General features: G+C 40.9%; 1 long non-coding RNA gene across 1 annotated transcript; it reads left to right on the top strand.

The window, feature by feature from the left end:
* Positions 1-6753: 6753 nt before the first annotated feature.
* Positions 6754-17408, top strand: LOC116800146. Its single transcript, XR_004361177.1, has 4 exons — positions 6754-6854; positions 7902-8029; positions 15812-15942; positions 17040-17408. It is a non-coding gene; the product is annotated as an uncharacterized LOC116800146 (long non-coding RNA).
* The last annotated feature ends 4167 nt before the right edge of the window (positions 17409-21575 follow it).

Genomic DNA, 21575 nt, shown 5'->3' with positions numbered 1-21575 from the left:
GATTTCATTAGAGGATAAGCCAGAACCATTAACTTTTTAAAAGGAAGATATTTGGAGACAGTGGAAATTTAAGGCTTTTAACCCATTTCTGCCTTTCCCACTATTAAGCAATGTGTCCTTACGTTCTGGTCTTTTTCTCAGCCTACAATTTTCTGTGGCTTCCTGCACTATAAGGATGTCTTCACAACCCCCTCTCAGCATCCTGAGAGAAGTATTTATATCAGGTTGGGCTCTTGGTTGTGTGTCTCCTCTGCCTCTCTCAGAGCTCTTCGTTCTGCATCTTTCTGCTCTTCTACTTCTTGTGCATTTCACCACTCTGTCAGACTTGTCCTGCACTCCAGAAACCTTCTCCCCGAAAAGTTGCTCAACTGCTCTTGGAAAAGCACAATTTCCTTCTCCTTCCAGAAGATGCCCCCTGACTGAGTGCAGCCGTATTGTTGTCTGCTGTCTCCTGAAAAGAACATAAAGTCTATGCACAGAGTAACTCCAAATGAAGAAATTAAAATTTATACGCTCAACATGTTAACAGAAACATCCACAACATTGTTATGAAAAGTAATTCATTAGGGTCTGGCCGTGATTTTGGAAATTACTCAGGGTGGTTTTATAACAGTTAAAAACTGTAAGGTGCTGTGTGTGAGGCTTTGGGGTTTGGACATGTTTTTCCAGAACTCTTTACATTTGTCAGTGAGAACATACAGCTCTTTTGACAGTAGGACTTGGGTGGGCTGATGGTTGCTGGATGCTGTAATAGGAGGTTGGCGGGACACAGAATGATAAACTTACTTGTCAACAGCCTCACTGGCTTTCTTAGGACAAACTGAGCTTTGTACCTCTGAATCTTGTTTCTCATTTAGTCCCTGGTAATTTTTCTGGTACGGGTTAATTGATTTTGTAATGGTTTGCTGCTGTTTTTATGTCTGCCCAACATGGAACCCTTCTCAGCCACAGAAGCTCATTTTGTATCTATTATTCCCTGCTTTGTTATGTTGCTTCCCTCAGCCAGAAAGAATTCTTCTTAAATTGTTTGCATGTTAGTGGCAACAGAGATGGAAGACCAAAGAAAATAAAGAAGAGATCCCCACTGAATGTTGAAAATGGGTTCCATCCAGTGTGTGGGATGGAAAATAAGGTTGCAAGCACCCTTAGGGAGATCTCCAGTGGGGTGACCACAGCTTTGCAAACCAGAAGAAGAGTTTAGAGAGCACCTCAAGAGGAAGAAGACCTATGGCTCCATCTGAATACTGTAAAGCCCTTTCTCTGAAAAGCAAGATACTGGCATAGATGGAGGCCAGGTCAAATTGCTCTGCAGGGCCATTTTGGCCTCTCTGTCTGCCTTTTCTTCCTGAGTCCAAATGATCCTGTAGGGTTGGTGCTCACATACCATCTCATGGAGTTGGGATATTGCTCAAATAGGTGCATGGAGAAAGTTGCTAAAACTATTCTTAGGTACTGTAGGCCAGATGCCTTAATATGTCATCAATTCATAGCTCCTTTGTGGCTCTCTCTTTGGTACTGTGAGCATTTCTGTTTCTCTCTCATGCAGCACCTTTTTAGTTCCTATTAGTCGTGTATTAGGTGCAAAGTGGTTGTATTGCTGTCCCCTCCCCTCCCATCTTCTCCCCTCCCCTCTCCTCCCCTGCCTCCCCTGTTGGGCATTATTTCTTCACCCTTGCTACTGACTGTTTTGCTTGACAATTGTTTTGTTTGCAGAAAGTCAGGAAATTTTGCTTGCTTTACTTTCAGAGCCAGGATATTAGCATAGAAAATGAATCACTTTTGATCTCTCCTTGTTTTTCCTTGTTACAAAGTAATTTTTCCAGACTTCTGCAAAGCTTTGAGTGCTTCTGTTTTTCGTTTTAGAACAGAGGGACCTGAATTTCCATTGCCTGGCACTGCAGGTGTGTGGTCAGAGTGGTTGCCTCCCCTGTGTATTCTACTTGTAATTACTACACAGATCCAGCCAAAGTAGACTTAGAATACATCTCCTTAAGGCTACCCAAGGCAAGCTCACAGCCTCCTGGGGGTGAGATGTACCTAAGTGAATTTCATCTATTTTATTAGGCTTTTGTACACAGTGTAAAAGGTCTCTGCAGAAATAAACATAGCAGATCAGGGGCAAAGTGCAGTTTTCCCTAGTGATTTATATAGTTTAAGATTAGAGCTGGTATTTTGCAAAATGCTGTTTGAAGTTGTTAATTAGGTTTGCCTGAACAGACCAAAACAGACACAGCTAATTGGTTAAGATTATAGCTATGAGGTTGTGACCGTTATCACTGTGAAATGTCTCGGTGCATGTTCTTGTTCAGGTCTGTTCTTCCATTCTTTTTTGGAGGAGGCAGATAAAGCATGCACTGTATCACTGAGATAGTGAGGAATACTTTTGGGAGTATCATCCCTATTTCAAATCTGCTGTTGTTAATGGGAGGTTTCTTTACTGAATACCTCTGTGTTCATTCTACTTGCATTTTTGACAGGAGGAGTGCTATCAGGTGACTTATCAACTTTTTTTTATGAATAAAGCTTAATAGGAAGCCTTTTCACAGCATGAGAGCATCCATAGGTCCAAAATAATTTAATCAACTCTCACAATCCATGCAGTTACTGGCAAACCTGATTCCTTTTATGAATAATTTTACTTGGATCTTAGTAAGAAAAATGTTCTTGTTAACAGTATGAGCAACAAATTTCCAGACAAAAATATGGAGGAGGGAGAGTATGGATAGACAGAGTCTGGGGGGGGCTGTGACTTCATTGCACTTCACATGATAAGAGGGTTTACTTCAGGAGCTGGTGATGGGATGGAGACTTGAAAGGCCAGGCTACAGGAAATGGGAATGGTGAGTCAGGAAATGGCAGCCTTCCCTCCGAGTCATCCTTGAACCACTGCCCTGGTGTGTTCAGAATGGGAATTGGATTAGTAGAGATGCTGTTCCTTCAGAAGAGGTTTTAAACTTGTGTCGTGACCATTTGATGTTGTTAAACATTACGTGCTGTTACTCCTTGAGAGCATGGATTTCAGATCCTGCATCTGCTCTGATCCCTAGCTTGGGTGGGTGCCGGTGCTCTGTAGCTGTCCCTCTCCGCAGTGGCGGATCCTCCATGCCTCCCTCCTGGCCCAGCTCTCCATCCTATGAGCCCTGTTATACACCTGCCTCGTTTCTTGTTGAAGCCGCTGCATGGCTGGTGACCCAGAGGTGTCTTGCGTGGCTGCTAAACAGCTGTAATTTCCCATAACAAGCAAATTATTCTCTCTAACACTTGATTGGCTCACCAGGAGCAGAAGAGCTATCTGTTAGGGGGCCAGTGGTAGTATTTGGTGATTGCAGGGGTGCTCACAATGAGGGTATGTGGGGCGACTTAACTCATCAATGAATATATGTATCTAAAGGGCGTGCTCCAAGAAGATGGAGCCAGGCTTTCCTCTGTGGTGCCAAGCAACAGGTCAAGAGGCAATGGGCAGAAACTGATGCACAGGAAGTTCCACCTGAATATGAGGAAGAACTTTATTGTGTGAGTGACCGATTGTGGAGTCTCCCTCACTGGAGATATTCAAGAACCATCTGGATGCAATCCTGTGCGATGTGCTCCAGGATGACCCTGCCTGAGCAGGGAGGTTGGACCAGATGACCCTCCGTGGTCCCTTTCAGCCTGACCGATTCTGTGGTTCTGTTGACTGGGCAGGCAGGCAGCAGCAAACCCGAGCCCGCCGGTCAGATCGCAGCTTGGAAAAGGCACCTGAGCCGGAACGCGCGCCGCGCTCCCACCTCTTAATTCTCCGCTGTTAATGGACAGGACGGGGTTACGCTTCGTGGCGAATTTCGACCCGGCGGAGCCTGACCGGAGCGGCAGCGCCGGCAGCGGCCGCCAGATGCCGCCCTGCCCAACACCTTGGCGGGGCCGCCGCGCTCGGCGGAGCGGCCTCCCCGCCGCCTCTGTCCCCCGGCTGTGGCGGCGCCGCCCTCCAGCTCCACTCACAGAATTGTAATTTGGAAGGCACCCCTGGAGATCATCCAGTCCAACCCCCCTGCCAAGGCAGGATCTCCTCGAGCAGGTTACACAGGAACGCGTCCAGGTGGGTTTTGAATGTCTCCAGCGAGGGAGGCTCCATGACCTCCCTGGGCAGCCGCTTCCAGTGCTCTGCAACCCTCAATGTAAAGAAGTTGTTCCTTATGTTGAGATGAAACGTCTTATGTTTTAGTTTATGTCCACGGCTCCTCCTCCTGTCACTGGGCACCACAGAAAAGAGTCTGGTACCATCCTCTTGGCCTTTGAGATATTTATAGGCACTGATGAGATTCCCTCTTAGTCTTCCCCTCTGTACACAGAACAGGCCCAGCTCTTGCAATCTCTCCTCATAAGAGATGCTCCAGACCCCTCATCATCTTTGTGATGATGGGGGAGTGGGTTTGGGTGAAATGGGCCTCCTGGGCCATGGGCAGGGTCAGGAGTGGCCTCTGGTGAGGCTGGATGAGGCCACTAAATTCAAGCACTCAGGGCCCTGGCACTGACTGAGATTCATCAGTCTTCTTCAGGGAATGCAGAGCAACCAGCACAAGGGTCATCTTGTGGTGACAGAAGGATAGGTTCCAGTGACTGAAACCAAGTGCTCTGTTCATTACAGGCATTTTCAAATGATATTTCTTAAAGACAAAGCAAAAACAAGCTGCCCTTGAACAGAATAGAAAAGTAATTTGGATGTTGAATTTCAGTAGCAATTGCCTGTGTTGCCCTTTGGAACCCTGTGTGTTTCAGTTTTCCCCTCCCTGAGCATTCTCCTCAAAAGAACGGATGCATTCACTACATGCATGATTTTGGGGAGAAAAACAGTTTGAAGAACATAGCCCTGTGCCTTGTCAGCCAGCTGACCGTGTGCATTCATTGGGGAAAAAGTTGAGGGCAGTTAGTCCACACTTCAAGACTGGCTCTCAAGGAGGCCAAGGCCACTGAGATTTTGGGATTATTCATGTTTCAGAGTCAGTTTGCAAGACAAAATTGTTTAGGGCCTAAAGGAATATAAACAACTGTCACGTGTAGTTGTTGGAGCTTCTTTTACGAGAGACTTGTATTACTTAAAAATTGCTTACGATTGCTAATTTAGCATCTGCGTGGAATGCTGTATTGTCTGAACTCCTGTATTTGCAATCAGAGCAGATAGCAGAAGCATAAGCACTTCCTGCACAGCTTCTTGGCTGCGACCTGGACTGACCTCGTGAACGGCAAGTCGGGGTGAGCAGTATCAGACTTGGATGCTTTCTTCCATTATCGCTGGTGTGTTAACCTAGCAAAACTGCTTGGCTTCTCTGCTGAGCTTTCCAGCTACACTGTAAACATCTGTCTGCCAACTGACTGAAACCACTGCATCGTTTTGTGTAGGCTACCGAACAGCTGTCAGATGCGAATAACTTGGATTATCCAATGTCTTAACCAATGTTCTAGATGCAAGAGCTTCTGAACACTTTTATCTTTGCTTGACTTTCCTGGTTTTTTGACTGAATCCTTCTCAGCTATATGTTTTCATTCTCTTAGTAGGCCTTTAAATAACCCGCCAGAGTGTGCTGGATGTTATCCTCCTGCAGAGCTCAAGTAGATTAGGCAGGAGCATTGAGTTCCTTGGATCACTATGGATCCGCTCAGTTCAGAATCTATGCATCTCCTATCCATTAGTGTCCCATCTCTAAGAGATTAATGATATTAGTTTTGACAGGATGCATTATGCTGTCCAAGGTTATGTCTCAGAACCATAAAACTATGAAAAGAGGATCTCCAGGACAACACTACAAGCAACTGTAATGGCAGATGAGCTGAGATCTCTGATAATTATTTTCTGCCAGCATGGACATGTGTGTTGCTTTCAGGGTGACAATAGCCTATGAGTGAGAATACCTGTGCAAAAAATATACCGTAGACTTGGAAATGTTTGGTTTGGAAAAAGGGTGCTTGTCACATATGTGAATTTGGGATTTATTTGGCTGAATACCACAGAAGTCATCTTTAAGTTCTCTGTGACTCATCCAGGCTGTCTGAACTTCTCAGACTGAAGAGAGGAAGCAATGAGCAGGTTCAATGATGACAGAGCTTCCTGTCTTCCCTTGAACAGAAGGCATTTGGAAAGACCTTTTTCATTACATTCTGCTGATTCAAGTTGAGTTCAGTGACTGGGCAAAAACAGGAGAGAAAATGCTGGTTGTGGGATGCCATTCTTGCCAAACCTTTTCAGCCTCCAAGGAAGGCTTATTTTGGCAGAATGTTAAAAATGCTCTCTGGATTGCTTTTTATATGGAGAGGTTGATGGGAAAGATGCTCCTCCCCAGGCACTGAACCATAAATATTTGACTTTTATACAACCAAATTCCTCTGAGTAGACATGGAATAAGTGACAAAAAATGAGCTTTTACCAAACCTGTGGAATTCATTTCAACATTGCCAGGTGTTTGGCTGTAAGACTGTGAGGTCCCATATTTAACAGCTCATATACTTTGCCAATAATATGTGAAGTGTTTCATTATCTTATACACTGTAGTTGGCACACATCAGTTTGCAGACAAAGAGTAATGGTTTATGATGTTTGTGGATTCCATGTGCAGTTGTAGGCATAAAATGGTGTGTGGTATATGATAAGACAAACACATAAGAATGAAAGAGCTTGTATAGCAAATACAAGATACTTTCAAGTCTATGATACATAAAACCATAAATTGTTAAATAACATCAGTATTTTGATTTTTGTCTCCTTTTACAATTGACAGGAGTAAAGAACAATGAAGAAGCTTGCCTTCAGCTCACCCAAGCTGTTCAAGGAGCACTTGGGGCAGATTAAGAGCTATGTTATTTTAAGTCTGCAAAATAACCAGGTAGGAGTTCAAGGAGTACTTGGGAAAGATGAAGAGCTAAGTTATTGTGAGGCTGCAAAATAGCCAGGGTTTTTTAGAGTGTTCATCCTAAAGGCTAAATTTTTCACAAATTAAAGCTTAGTTTAGGTGGACAAGCTTACTGGACCAACTGCTTATTCACATCAATTCCCAATATGCAGTGAAGTATTTCAATCAATATTGAAATAATTACTGCAAGATTCTGGTTATGAGCATTTTTATGGATCTTTTTTCCCCTGTGGTGTTTTCACTCTTTTCTGAGTTTTAATCTTTCCAGAAAAAAAAAAAAGTATCAAAAAGCTTGAAACTTTAACCTACTTCTAAGTAAATCTTTGATTGAGAAAATCTTTAATGTGTTGCTTTGCAGCAGTGTATTTAAATGTGCACTCCTTTATGTATAGCAAATGTTTTGCTGAGGTAGGGTCTAAGGATGAAAAGCAACTGCCTATTTACACCAGCAACTCCCCAAGCATGGGAATCTGGTGTGTTGCAAGAGTGGCGACGACGTTTGCTGTGGCAGTGCTTGCAGCAGCCTGTGTGGTCTGCCCTGCTGGCCTTAGCAGCCCGTCTGGAGAACTGGCAGGGGCGAGCTGCCCAGGAGACCTTGGTCCCTGGGTGAGCTCTCAAACAGCCCACCAAGTCACAGGGCTGCTCCCCAGCTGCAGCGAGCAGGGCAGCTCAGGGAGATCTGCCATGTCTCAGCAGCTGTAATCCAGAAAAAAACAAGCTCTGGGTATCTAGAAGAGTGAGGAGGAGAAAGTTTGACTACAAAAAGCAGAACAGGAAGCTTCTTGCTTTTATGTCTTCTGCAAGGACTTTGGCAGACTGGCGTGTTTTGTGGTGGTTCTGCTGGTGCTTTGGACCTCTGTCAGATGCATTTTTTTTAGAGAGCTAGTGAACCTTTGCATATGAACAAGAAAGCATGTCATTTGTCTGATGCTGAATTTCAATATTTTTAGTATTTTCCCCCTTGAGGTGGTTTAGGAATATGGAAGATGATTTTAGTGAAATTTTTATTGTTATTTCTAGTGCATTTTCTGTGGTGTAAACACTGACTGAACGAAAAACTGAAAGGTGGTCCCATCCCTTGGGGGACTGGAACCTGGTATTAGCCATCTGACCAAGAAATGATTAGAACAGTCACTGGGGAGGACAAGGTAAGAGTAACATTATTTATATGTATTTAAAAAATAATATCTAATAAATTTAGCCCAGAGGGCTCCACAATCATCAGCAGTATGAAGTTTAACAAAAACAAGTGCTGAATTTTTTACTTGGGTTGAGGCAACCCTGAATGCACATACAGTCTGGTGAATGAGATTCTAGAAAGCAGAGCCATGGAAAGGGACCTGGGGGTCCTGGCCAATAGCAAGTTGGCCAGTATGAGTCCTGGCAGCCAGGAGGGCCAACTGTGTCCTGGGGGGCATCAGGCAAAGCATCGTCAGCCGGTCGAGGGAGGTGATTGTCCCGCTTTGTTCTGCACTGGTGCAGCCTCACCTGAAATATTGTGTGCAGTTTTGGGCACCAAAATATAAGAAAAGATATAAAACTATTGGAGATTGTCCAAAGGAGGGCAACGAGGATGGTGAAGAGTCTAGAGGGGAAGCCACATGAGAAGTAGCTGAGATCACTTGGTCTGTTCAGCCTGGAGAAGAGGAGACTGAGGGGACACCTCACAGCACTCTACAGCTTCCTCACAAGGGGAAGTGGAGAGGCAGGCACTGATCTCTTCTCTCTGGTGACCAGTGACAGGACCTAAGGGAATGGCATGAAACTGTGTCAGGAGGTTTAGGTTGAATATTAGGAAAAGGTTTTTCTCTCAGAGGGTGGTTGGGCCCTGGAACAGGCTCCCCAGGGAAATGGTCACGGCACCAAACCTGCCAGAGTTCAAGAAGTGTTTGGACAACGCTCTCAGGCACATGGTGTGATTCTTGGGGTTGTCCCATGCAAGCACAGGCATTGGACTTCCATGATCCCTGTGGATCTCTTCCAACTCAGGATATTCTATCATTCTATGATTTTACCTGCTTTGACGCAGATGATCACTAAAATAGTGTATTTGAAGTTGTCTGAACTCACTGGTTTCTTATTATCAGAGAAACAGGCAGTTCTAAGAGATGCATGTTTGTGTTTAAAAGAAGCAAAACCCAAGAAACTTTCCAAAAGCCTGAATCTTTTGAGGAAAATGATGAAAATAAAACTTTCCACTGAATCTGTCTTACTATGCTGACACTTCTGTGGCTCGTCTCACTTCTAGTGACTGTATAGATATTGTTCATTCATATTCCTGACAGGACAGTTGTGAAGCCCTTTTTCTGGCACTGATGATGTAACAGAAGACCAGAGGATTCCTGTATCAACTTTCTGCCTTTGCTGCTTAACCTCCCTTTTGAGGAAACTTCCTTATTTGGAGAAAGTAGTGTACACATATCCAGATTCAGCAATGTTTTCTGGCTGATAGCAATTCGATATGGCCTTATGCAATTTTTGTTCTCCCAACTTCCACACACAGGAGAGTTCACTATTTTCTGTTTTATCTTAGTTGTCTGTACTCTCCCTACAGTGGATGGACAAAACGTTTCCACAGACATAAAGAATGATCCTCAGTTTGACTATAGAAATCTGTGTTAAAAACAGGCATTGATTTAGAGAGGACTTAAGTGTGCATTAACTATTAGTCTGTCATCTATTTTTGGGCAGAAAATAATTCAGTAATGTCTAGCTTTTAGTCATAGTATATCATGATTAGGATGCTTATGTGGGATGAGGATAGCAGAAAAATTCTGAGAAGGCTTGCTGGTGCATTTCTGAGTGGTCTAACCCCAAATGTGGATCAGTTACTGATACTGTCTGAACCAGGTGACAAAATCAAACCATTTCTGTTTGGGCCATATGAAATGTCCTCTAAATAGCCTTTGAAAACATGAACATTGGGTAAATTATGGTTATTATTAGTGAGCTGATGTTTAATTTTGAACTACAGCTTAAATGAGATAAATGTCAGATTATTAGTTTCTAACAGTAATCACTTAAATGAAATTTCATTAAAATACTTGTGAATAATTAATGACATTAAATCACTGACATTTTAACAAATCTTTGTCTAAGACCTGAAGACCTGGTGAAATATGCAGTTTTCATGAATTGAAATAGAAAACCCAGAATCCCATCTGCCTAAAACATAAACCTGTTCAATGCAGAGAAGGAAGTTACAGTTTAGGATACCAGAAATTTGAGACATAATTTCAATATTCATTAATCATTTTTTTGAAGACATTGGTGCATGTAGAAGCAATAAGGCACATCCCTATTTCAGTGCACATCATTTTAGGTCTAGGAGTGCAGAGTGTGAAAATAAATTTTCTTATGTTATGTTTTAATCAAGATAAAATGACAGTTTTAGAGTCACAGAGTGCATATAACAAGATAAGCAGTGCTGCTTCAGCACAACTTGCATGTATTGTTAGAAAGAAGCATGCACTTAGAAGCAAATGATGGCCCTGAAGTTATGGTGATATTGTAAGGCATTGGTATAAAGTGGTTATCTTTTATATCATTCTTACAACCTTGGCACACATGGTTTATGTTCAAGAATTTGATTTCCTTAGTTTTATATTTTTGCTGTCCTTAAAATCCACCATACAATCAAGAATGAATATAGTCAATTAAAGAATTTCATAAAACTTTGTTTCTTGAGGGCAGAAATTATTAGAAAACAGAACATTTGTATCAATATTTTATTTGCAATACTGTCCTCTCAATATGTACTCACAGCTCTCCATTATTGTTGGTGGGAGTTATATGTGCAGGAGTCAAGCAGAATTAAGCTTTCATGAGTAGCTAGTTAACAGATAAATGTTGTATCTCTGTGCTCTGTAAATTAGATGTTGTTCTTAAAGAGGGTTTTCACAAGCCCTGGTTATGTTTTTTTTTCTTAGCTAAATTTCATGATCTTATATGTTATTTTTTTAATAGAGTTTGTAGTTTTTGCAAACACCAGTATGCCTTATGGTGACTGATGATTTTTGTTTAAACTGATTCTACACATTGCCTTGAAATATTTTTATATTTCAATGTAACTTGGAACTAAGATCCACTTCTTGAAGTGTAGCTAATAATGCTCTGGACTGTTACTATTGCAATGATGTTAATTCTTCCCAGTCTCTGTTATGCTGGTCTGGCTTGCACAAAGAGTTTAAAAAGGCCAGGAACCTAAGACCACCGGCATTGCAGGGAAATAACATCTGAAGAGCTCCCAGTCCTACAGTCTGCCCTCCTGCTGCTGAAGAGCAATAGCAGACTTGACTGGGGTTTATTTGTGGATGGCTATTTTCTAAAAAAATAACAAATCAAAGAAATAAATCAGTACAGATCTTATATTACATTTTATATGCTTTGTTTTGTTGGTGGCTGTAGCATGACTGATAGAAAAGGAAACACATTTTTGCTACTGGGAACATGCTTAAGCTTATTTTGTTTATTGTAGTACCTTTCTGTCATTTTGCTTATTCTTTGGAACACTTCCTGCCACTTTTATTTTACTTTTTCCCCCCCAAATCTACAGATTGTATAGTCATCAGTTTCTTCTGAGTTTAATCTTTTTTTTTTTTTTTGCACCTTGGGTTGATCCTGCAGTTCCTATTTAGTCCTTACTTTGGAGAAAACCCTTAGTGACTTCAACAGGTGGTCTCCTGGAATCAGCTCTTGGTTTTGCCTTATTGAGTGCATGATGTCTGTTGGACAGTTACAATCTGAAATTGTATGCCAAAATCACCAGCCAGGTCCTCCGGAACCGCTTTTTGAATCTGCTGTTACTGAAGTCTCATTGGACTACTCACATGGTGATAAGAGTGGTAAAGAGAGACTGCAAAGTCCGTGCCCACTCTTCAGAGCCCAAAGAAGGAGGCATAGGAGGGTATTTGGGACAGAGTCAAATATATTTTGTTTTCTTTTGTGGTGTTTCAGCAGATGAAAGGTACCTTCTTTATTCAAATGATAGAATGTGGAGATATCCTGTTCACATGTACACATAATGCATGTGCTGTAGGACTGGGGGAAATGAGATCCTCTGTTTGGTTTTATATCCAGAATTGCTCTATGAAGTTGCCGGGTTCCTTACTAGTTTCCCTGAATCCAGAAGCATGTCTGTTTTGCAGGTGTTTTGCTAAAATTACATTCCATTGCAAAGAACAGATCTTATCCTGTTTGTATTTTTTAAATGCTGCCTTCACTTGTGGAATCACATAAGCAATTATTAATAGCCAAACAGTAAAACAAGATGTTTTTGATTTGGATTTAAGTCGTCGAGTAGTCTTTTGCTGATCCATGCAAAACGCTGCAATTGTGTGATCGCTTTTAATCATCACTAATGAAGTTGACACACCCACGATGTTGTTTTTGGCTTTGATACCTAGAGGACTTAGTGAAGTGGCTGGAGGGTTTGGTTGTGTTCCACATCTCACAGCGTCATGGGACACTGGGACAGTAGTTGCTCCAGGGAAGCAAGAGAAAATCAACATTGGCATCATCAGTATTCATCTTCACTCCCAATCTGATTCTGCTCTGGTTTCTTTTAGCTTCTCACTTGTCGTCAATGCAGCAGCAGGAGAGCATCATGACTTGGTTTGTGCAGGAAAAAAAAAAGGAAGACTAAAAATGGCTTGATCTCGATTTTCAAAGTATGGGTCTGAGCAAAAGTAGGTGATACTTCACAGATCTTTGGGAAAGAGGTTTTACAAAATCTAGGTACTGGACATTTAAAGCTAATCAGGTTTAACCTGGGAATAAACTGAAAAATAAGTTATACAAGGGTAAGTAATTATTGGAAAATTGCTAAGGTATATAGCAGACTATCCATAAGGAAGTCTTTAAAACAATATATCTAAAAGATATGAGGTGTAAATCAACCAGACATTACAGTCTGTGTGATCAGGAGACTGGTCCAAATGGAGATGGGGATTTCTGTTGAATTTCTAGGTCCTACCACAGAAGACCAGTAAGGAAGAAGGAAAGTTGCTTCTTTTAAGTGACCAATACCTCCTGACTTTTCTGTCAAAATAGGCCAAAAATGGACTGTATCTCGACAAGAGTGATAAATGTTTAAACTGTATGGTACTTTTACCATATTTCATTCTTAACTGAAGAGGTAGGCTCTCTTCAGGAAAAACAGCCATATTAATGACTTATCATTGTTAAAGTGTGCTAGTTAGTGTTGAGAGACTTTACTTAGGTTGTAGGGTAGGAGAGGGAAGCTCCTTCCCTCTCTTTTCTTCAAATAGTCCAAGTCCTGACCTCAGGCCTTGCTGTGCAGAAATCAAAGACTTTACCCTTTCTTCTCTTGCACTGTCTGTTCAGGAAGCAGGAATAATGGATCTCCTGAATGATGGCCATGATTTTAATGTGGGATTTTGCTTGTGAAATTGCCTTCTCTTCCATATGAGAAGGCCCTGGCATCATCCTAGCTGGTACTACTGTGATGGCTGCAGGACTAGACCTGACGTCTCTTGCTTCTATGGAGTGTAGTCAGAGCTGGCACACTGACCTTCACCAGCTACAATGAGGTGCCCTAAATTTATTTAGCCCTCTAGAAGCACCCTGTTGGTGTTGGGCACACTTAGAAGCTCAGAAATTATATTCATATATGTGTATCAATAGAAGGAACAAAAGGAGCTGTAATACTGGAATAGAAAACACACAGGAGTAACAGAGTAGCTTTGCTGGTGGGTAAGTGGCTTGATACATTGAAATTCATTTTCAAACAAACTAAATAAATTAACTGTACCACAATGTGCCTGTGGTTTGAATTCCAATTAGAAGGAATATTATAGTGGTGTAATTACAATATTGATCACTTGGTTGGATAACTAAGAATGTATGTGAATGATAAGAGAGAGTAAAAAATCAGTGATAATTTAACTGTAAACATCATATGGGTGTGTAAGACAGAACTTTTTTTTTGTTAAACCACAAATGAAATTTTACAGTAAATGGCCACAGAACAAATAGGAGGAGAAACAGCTTACAATTTATGCCTGAGTTCCTGTGCCAGATATGACTCAGAAGGTAACTGTCAAAGAGTTAGTGCAGTAGCAATTGCCATGTACTGAAGCTTAGGATTCTTGTGAGAGTGAAAGAGCCACAGAGGTGTTAGACAAAACTGAGGAAGCCTCTCAGAAGGAAAATTAAAACAGCCAAGACATTAAATTTCTTAAAGTGCCATAAAATATAAGGGGTGGATTTAGGGTCTTTTTGATAGATAGTGTGCTTTTTCTCTCCAAAAATTAGCTTCTAAAAAGACTAAAAAAGAATAAAAGAAATAAAAAGACATAATTGAATATGTGGAAGTAATTGCAAATAAGGAGCATACAAAGGAGAATTAACTTTCACAAGATACATGTCAAAACACAGTAAGGTACACCAAAAAGATTTTGAAGAAAATTGTGAAGGAAAAGTAAATAAATTCACTTTTCTATCATTAGAAGTTGAAACATGACTGGTATAGCTGTAGAATATCAAAGAAATATGATAGCAGTGTACTGATAGTATGGAGGAGCTTACAGCTGCTGCAACATTTTTTTTCTTCAGGAGGTGAGGGAAGGAAATACATTCAAATTGAGGCAGAATAGTTTTAGGCTAAGTATAGCATAATTTTTATGAAATTCTAAGGACAAGTGCTGCTTACTGAGTAGTTTAAATGACACAAATATTAAATTGCCAAAATGTTAACTGGAATATGTGTCCTAGATGTTTGAAGGTGGAAAGTGGCTGTTTTGTTGCCTGTCTAGAGTGTCTGACTTTGTGGTAGGCAGACTTTTAGAAGCTAAGTAATAAAGATATGTGAGGAGGCACAGGGATATGTATCATGAAATATTGCCACTGTGGTTTTGTGGCCCTGCCTCGCTATTCTACCAGTTTTTCTGAAGGAGTCAATATAGGGCAGTTGGATGTTGTGTGGTGCTCTGAGAAACATAATCCAATGTCATCATCTTATAAAATTATGGTGATGTTCAGTAAGTGGGAAAGTTCCCTTCTGAGAAGAATGTGAGAAGTGAAAATTTACTTGCAGAGTAAAGGAATTTTTCCACTAAGGTCTTACTAGGTTAGTCTGCATATATGGGCCTATCAGTGTATTTTTGAGAGGACGAAGGACAAGGTAGGCATAATCAAGAAGGATGGGCCTTTACAGGGCAGTAGAAAAAAGGTCATAACACCTAAAGACTGAACGATAAAGTGGCAGATTAGATTCTATGTTAATAAATGCAAAATAATCCATCTGGGGAGAAAACCCAGCCAAGACTGTATGTTATTCAGTGCTAAGACTCCACATTAGCTGTTGCTGTTCAGGGAAGGCACCTTGAAATAGTTGCAGGCAGGTCTATGCAAACTTAACTCACAGCTAGTCAAAAACATGAGTAAAGTATAGGAATGGATAGAAAGGGGACAGACAACTAAACAGAAAACATCCCTGACTTTGTTTAAATAGAGGATAGACTTCTTGTTCTTTGTAATAGGCCAAGTAAATAGGTGAAATAAGTATTACTACATAGTTAAGTATTGACTGATTTCATAGGAAGCCAATTCCATTTAAAAACAGAAGGCTCAAAGAGTGATAAAAATATCAAAATGTCTAAATGAAACTTTTCCCCTCAAAAATTAAGTTTTTCAAGATCACAATGCAAGTTGCTTCTCTGAGCCCTTGTAGCTAAGGGATTCACAGACTCCTGCTTAAAAAGAATCATGATTGATATGTCATATCATAACTACCAAGAAACTTCAGGCTGCTGCAAAAATAGTCTAGTAAGCAGCCCACAATCCTTATGGAGTCATTCAGTATCTCTTAGCGTGTAAAGTTGTCCATGACCCACTGAACAGACAAACATTCCTAGGTTTTATTACAGGTAATGGTATGGAGTGATGCTTACTAATGTTTTATGTTACAGGTTACAAGCTAACTCTAAAAATGAAGTTGCGACAAATGACACTTCGTGTGCAAATTGTTAAAGACAGAGGATTTCAATGTTAATTTTTATTAGGGATGAAAGATAAAGAAGATGCAAGGTGAAAAACAGAGGTAATGTTTTCTTGTAAGGGGAACATTCGTGCAAATGTCATGGATATTAGCCAGAATTTTATTAATGGTTATCTTAGCTTTCTTTTCTCACTCCTATGCTTTTGGGTATTTGAAGAGGGAGGGTCATGTCTCCCCCCTCCTTCCTGTGCAATAAATATTTAACAACATGGGCATTTTCAGTGTCCTGGGGCAGTCCTTTGAGCTAACAATTAACATAGGAGAGACACCCTCTCAGTTATTGTTTCAGCATCTCTTTCTACAGGCTCACAAAAATATTCTGGTTGATGTTTGGCAATTTCAGAGTCAGAAGGATTTGAGCTAGCCAAAAGGACTAGATTATTATTACTACATTCTTAATGTCAGCATAGATTCTGTAGGCTCTGGCAGAAGTGATGAAGACAACAAGCCTGCCCTGTGCTTCAGATCTGACTGTTACATGAATTTAATCCTTAACAGTATCCATCAGTTAAACTAAATAAATGTATACAATATATCTATGTATGCATATAGATATAATGAAACATCTCTTGTTTATTAACCCCGAAGTACAAAAAATTTTGCAAACGCATAATGATGTCTGTTGCCTTAGCAGAAGTTGCAGTAACTTTATTTACTTAGCATTACTTTTTTGGATGGCCATCTTGGCTGTTGTAAGTGACATCAAACTGAGGGAGAAAGTTTCCAAACTGAGGCAACCTCTGCCAAAACTGAAAGAATTCTGTTATTGTTGAACTCTACATGTAACTCTCAAACAGCAGTGCTGTGTTTTGGGAAATACTGATCAACTGGGACCCAGAAACAGGCAACAAAAAGACTTTGCTGGCTCCAAATGGCAAATTCACTTCTCTGAAAGGGCAAAATGAAAGGAGATAAGATTCCTCCTTCCTTATGCACTTCTAAATATGCAGTTTCCTATTTGGAAGGATTTTTCAGCTAGGTAAGACTTATATTTCTTGCAAATGTTCAAACTAGAAGAAAAAAAAAGAGAGGAATAAGATCAGTGTGGCTAGTAAGAATGAGAGTGATGCTAGAGCATACCATCCAACTTTAATTATAGTTTGCAATTTACTGTAAATAACCTTATGATATTTTCCTAGTTTGGGGGAAATTCTTCAAACTTTTGCTCAACTAACTTCCATGGGAATTCATGTGAATAACGACTATGAGAATTGAGATATGGAAATAATTATTCTCTCTCAACAAGCTGGATAGCTTGTCAGCTATCAGTACTACCGCAGATTTCTGCATGTACTGAGCTAGGCCAACCCCTGAGAAATGAAGCTACATCAAGCTGATTTGCTTGTCTTCCATCCTAAGGACTGTACACTTCTAAAAAGCACAACATTCATGTCTAGACCTGGCAAGGACTGACAAAATAACTCACCTTTCTTCTTTTTTCCCCCCTCTCCTTGTTCTGATCAATATCCTAGGTGTGTTGTTCATTCGTTCTTTTTGGTGTCTGCTGTTGTCACTTCTTTGAATAAAAATCTACAAAGAAAATACCTCTCTACTTGATAATTTTTTCCAATAAATGCTCATTTGCTTCTGTTGGTCACTTCTGTTTATTTAAGGAATTACCGTGGTGTTGTAAAGGATAATTGGGAGTCTGGGGAGATATAATGTGTAATGATGAAGTTGTCCACTCTGAGAGCCGAACAATGTAGACTTTGCTGCTGGCACTGTGCTAATTGGTAGGGCCATGCTTCACAGGCAAATAGAAGAGGACAGGTGGTGAGCACAGCAGTTCTGGTATCGGTGGGGTTTGCAGGGCATCTGTGCTCACAGTCTTGCCTTCAAGGGCATAAAAATTCACATGTAGATAGTCAAGAAACAGACACGTATCATAAAAAATAAAGCCGGAACGTAATTAAATAATAAAACATGACAAACAGTACATTTCTAGGGAATTACAGCATGCCTTGGGTGGAGCTATAAGGCATGAGGCCAAAGGTTGGATGTCTTTAATCATCCAGGAGGCACAGAAAGCCCCTGATGCTGACAGTGCTAGAGAAAGGAAGAGTGGGATGGTGTGGGCAGTCTTTCTGTATACAGTTTAGAAACCAAGTCTGATTTTATCCTATTTGGGCATGGAGTTGTCTGTGTCTCATACTTGCTTTTTTGCTGTGTATGGCCTCAATTGGTTAACCTACTAAGACTGCAGAATGATCCTGACGCATCAAACCAGATAGTTCAGCACCCAAGTACATCTAATGAGTGGAGCGGGAAGTCTTGTCCCGGATCAAGTCAGTTTTTTCCAGCCCCTGTGCCTGGACTGGGATTTCCATGAGTAAACCAAAAGAGCAATGAGAGCAACTGCTAACTCTGGTATGGGGAACAGGGAACTGAGAGAATGAGAGGATCCCTGGAGTGCTGTAAGCTGGACTGCCGAGGAGCCTGTGCTGAGGCTAAGGCTGGGGAGACTTGAGGTGATGTGTCTGGGGTAACAGACATTTGTGACCATGGGCTTGGCCAGAGAGGCCCAAAGGGTGAGTTGGAAGCCAAAGTTGCATTTTTCAGTGAGGAGGGACAAATGATGAGCAAGACCATTTCAGTGCTTTTCAGTGTGGATGATTAACACATAATTCTGATACCACCACATGTCCTGATGGCTACTGCTGTACATCTGTACAGGGGCTGTGATTTCAAGGAGCTGTGGGTGGAATGGCTAGTTTCTTCCTCTTCATGGTCATCTTCTCCAAGTGATCTTTCTAAGGATCTGAAGCTTTATCCAAGAGGTAGGTATGAGGCAATGCTTGCAGGTGCAGAGTTTTTCATACCCTGTGTTCTTCCTGTTATTTTCTGTCATTTGCCTGGAGAGATAGCAGAACTGACCAGACATAAGGCTTCTGCTGAGAACAGGATGTCGTCTCTCAGTGAGAGAAAGAAGCCAAACCAAGTGCTCTTGCTGCAGTGACAGCTCCCAGGAGGGTGGAGAGTAACAGGCTCTTGGAGAAGAGGTCTTGTGAGGTGGAAGCCTTTGTGTCATGATGGTAATAAAGTCTTCAGAGACAGAACATGCTGATTCACAGAAATTGAGACTGTTTGTGGGAAAGGGTTGGCTTTCACAAATATCTTGACTTGAAAACTATGGTGGAAATAAAATTTTGGAACTGTCAGAATGTTTTGGTAATTTCTAACTGAATGGCTTTCTCATTCAAAATTACTTTTTGTTTTGAAAATTAAACTTAATAACATATTTAAGAAGTTGCATTGAAAAGATATGTTTTGAAATTGTCAAAGCAAAATGCTGACCTTGAACTCCAGGGCTTTTTTCTTTGCCTCATGTCTTCAGCTTTGAAAATTGCAATAATTTAAAACTTTCCTCCCACTTTGAAGTGGGATATCAATATCTAGAAAACTGTTTACAGAGAATTGTTTCTCTCTCTGCTTAACATAATGAACTGTGCCACTTCAACATGGAGTAGCTCCATTTAAAACCAACACATTTCTAATAAATTCACTTAAAAAAAGAAATATAACAATTCTATTGCTACAAAGCCACCTTTTACTGTCACAATTAGTCTCCCACAAGTACAAGCAGGTTTTCTGATTTTAGGCTTAAAATGTTTACTGGTGATTGTAATGCACTCAAAAGAAACCAAATACAGATGGTTAACTTTGAACAATGTTTTTCTCACACAGTATTTAAGGTTCAAGAAAGTCATAAAACAAAGAAGTCCCAATTCAGTACTGTGCAGCATGTCCTGCTGATGTGTTTATTTCTGTTGCCTGGATTTTAATCACTGGGATGTGCTCACTTCAAATGTGATGCTAAACATTGCCTGTTATTATAATGCATTTCCCAGGAAAGTGCATTCTGACTAGCATGCAAAGCTCAGGAGAAAAGCATAGGGGGATTATTATTTCTTTTTTTAAAACATGGCCTTAAGAAAAACAATGGTTCATTCTTTCAAGCCCTGTATCCTGAGTCCTATTTATACTGTTAGCAGTTTGGCAAAGGGAAAGGGGCTTCCAAGTGAGTGTGAATTACGGTTGTACCTACAGGCTCACAGTACCAGGGGGCCATGCTCAAAGTGTGAATTCAGCTCCTCACAACTCACTGTCATACTTTCTGCCCACACTGTGCCAGGAAGCTTCATGGCGTGGCTCACAGCCTTATCAATGTGTTTAGTCAACCTTGCAGGGCCCAACTCCCAGTGCCCATCTGCTCTGTGTGGACATTAAAGACACCACTATGCTTTTTTCCTAAGTGTAGTGGTTTGTTGCAGAGTTCTTGACTATAATTATGTCCCACAGTAACCATTGTGCAGCAAGACGTGAGTCAGTCGTTGACTTTCAGTCCAGCAGTGGTTGTGTTTTGGTGGTGATGGAGATTTCTGGGGCAGTGAGTGAGTTATACAGTGAAGCCCCGATACTGACATCATTAGGGCAGCTGGGCTCACTGGTTTAGCTTGTGTGATAGAAATGCTTCTCATCACAGTGATGCCCAGGTGACATAAGGTGTATAGAGATATGATTGCTGGTTTTTTTATTTGTTTGTGTTTTTTTTTTTTTTGTTTTGGCTTATTTATTTATTTATATTTATTTATTTGTAACATTCTTGGCACTTTTATAGTACTATACATTGGTTAAATATATTATATTAAAGCGATGGTGTATGGTGAACGTGGGTGAAAAGTAAAACAGAATAGCTGTGGGGAAAAGGTAGCAGCTTTTCAGTTTGCCTGTATTACTAAAACCAAGACAAAATAATTTTTTTTCACTAGGACTGTCTAGAACCTCAGCATCAGGTCTGGCTCAGTCAAGCATGACAACCGTTCATCCTGTGACTCTCCCCACTTTTAGTGCCTTTCAGCTATTTTTTACCTGGGAAACTTTATGACAGCAGTATCTTGCAACATAAAACATTATTGCCCTACTCTGTGTGCTTGGGATTTTATCATTATAGCAGAACACCAAAAGCAGCAGGTTAGCAGATTTGCTGCTGAGCTGGTTGGGTGCCTCTGTGTCATTAGTCCATGTTATATATGCTACTGAAGCCTGGCACTCACTGCTTAGCGTGGAGGTACAAAGACAGAAAAGAAGCACTGCTGGCAGCCATTATCAGCTAATTTTTTTTGTCTGTGATTTCAGGATGTTTAAGACACAACAGAGCTTTTTTCTCATTAGTGAGGGTCAGTATGCAGAAAACAGATCTCATGAAGTCCTGGTGTACTGTGCCACCCTGTTCCATCTTCATTTCAACATCACCCGCTCCCACCTTGTCTGAAAAGTTATACACTCTGCTGGATGCCTTGGGAAGACGGATTGTTTTCATTTGCAGAGAGGTTTGCAGCAGAGTACTTTTAAAATGACATTGTAAGAAATTGCTACAGTGCAAGACCTGATCTGACTTTTATTTATATAAAAAGAGATCAAGGTTAGGATTTCTAGTTGGAAGAAGCCCATGATTTTACTAGGACAGGGAGGCTCATTCTTCTCTCTTGGCATGCCATGCTCTCTGCAATCTATCTGAGAGGCAATAAAGGAGGTAATAAAGTGGCAATCAAAAACAACGCTTCAGTAGTCCTGAGCCACAGTTTGTGGGATCTCATTTGGAACTTATTTACCTAACCCCCTCCCACACATCTGTCTGTCTTAGACACCTATAGGAGTCATCTCTTTGGAGGGCT

Source organism: Chiroxiphia lanceolata, chromosome 1 (genome assembly GCF_009829145.1).
Source record: "Chiroxiphia lanceolata isolate bChiLan1 chromosome 1, bChiLan1.pri, whole genome shotgun sequence".
Taxonomy (NCBI): Eukaryota; Metazoa; Chordata; class Aves; order Passeriformes; family Pipridae; genus Chiroxiphia; species Chiroxiphia lanceolata.
The sequence above is the reverse complement of the archived record's forward strand: the minus strand, read 5'-3'. Positions and strand labels throughout refer to the sequence as shown.